The 1,406-nt window shown below is 44.8% G+C and overlaps 1 pseudogene; it reads right to left on the reverse strand.

The window, feature by feature from the left end:
- Positions 1–196: 196 nt before the first annotated feature.
- On the reverse strand, positions 197–1,399 carry LOC102495563 (vimentin pseudogene; annotated as a pseudogene).
- Positions 1,400–1,406: the final 7 nt, after the last annotated feature.

The following is a 1,406-nucleotide window of genomic DNA, read 5'->3' on the forward strand; positions in this document are numbered from 1 at the left end:
CTGGGGTTAGGTGGTACCTCATTGTGTTTTTTTTTTTTCCAAAGATTTATTGAAGCAAAAACAAGTTGGTCAGATACTTGCTGGAAAAAAGAAGTTTTAATGGTATTCAAAAAACACTTTTTAAAAAGTATTCTAGCACAAGACTTCTTTGTAAACTAGATTATGATGTAAACTTTTTTTCTCTAAATCTTTGGAATTTTCTAAATCTCTTAGGAGTGTCTGTTGTTAAGAACTAAGCTTATTCCTATTTCAAATCTATCTTGTGCTCCTGAAAAACTGCAGAAAGGCACTTAAAAGCTGTTTCCTTAAGATATGAATTTCGTTTTTATTCTTGCTGGTAATATATTGCTGCATGCATGTGTGCAGTTTTTATTCAAGATCATCGTGGTGCTGAGAAGTTTCATTGATAACCTGTCCATCACTAGTTTTAACCGTCTTAATCAGAAGTGTTCTTTTTGGGTGGGTGTCAACCAGAGGGAGTGAATCCAGATTAGTGTCCCTCAGATTCAGGGAGGAGAAGTTTGGAAGAGGCAGAGAAATCTTGCTTTCCTCGCCTTCCAGCAGCTTCCTGTAGGTGGCAATCTCAATGTCAAGAGCCATCTTAACATTGAGCAGGTCCTGGTATTCACGAAGGTGGCGAGCCATTTCTTCCTTCATGTTCTGAATCTCATCCTGCAGGTGGCCAGTGGTGTCTTGGTAGTTAGCAGCTTCGACAGCAAAGTTCTCTGCCATTTCACACATCTGGCATTCCAGAGATTCATTAGTTCCTTTAAGCGCATCCACTTCATAGGTGAGGGACTGCACCTGCCGCCAGTACTCATTGGACTCCTGCTTCGCCTGGCACAGGGCATCGTTGTTGTGGTTAGCAGCTTCTGAGAGGTCAGCAAACTTGGACTTGTACCATTCTTCTGCCTCCTGAAGGTTCTTGGCAGCTACACTTTCATACTGCTGACAGACATCATGCAGGGCAGCCGTGAGGTCAGTCTTGGAAACATCCATATCAACTTGGACATGCTGTTCCTGAATCTGGGCTTGCAGCTACTGAATTTCCTTTGTGTAGTTTCTTCAAAAAGGCAATCTCTTCTTGCAAGGACTCCACTTTGTGCTCAAGGTCAAGACGTGCCAAAGAAGCATTGTCAACATCCTGTCTGAAAGATTGCAGAGTGCTTTCAGCTTCCTCTCTCTGAAGCATCTCCTCCTGCAATTTCTCCCAAAGCCTCATGATGTCCTTGGCCAGGTTGTCGCGCTCCACCTCCACGTGGGCCTTCTCGTTGGTGAGCTTATCCACCTGCCTGTGCAGCTCCCGCATCTCCTCCTCATAGAGGTCCCCCAGGCACGACTTGCTCTGGCCCTTGAGCTGCTTGAGCTCGGCCATCAGGATCTTGTTCTGCTGCTCCAAGAAGCAC

Source organism: Tupaia chinensis, unplaced genomic scaffold (assembly GCF_000334495.1).
Source record: "Tupaia chinensis unplaced genomic scaffold, TupChi_1.0 Scaffold142643_1, whole genome shotgun sequence".
Classification (NCBI taxonomy): domain Eukaryota; kingdom Metazoa; phylum Chordata; class Mammalia; order Scandentia; family Tupaiidae; genus Tupaia; species Tupaia belangeri.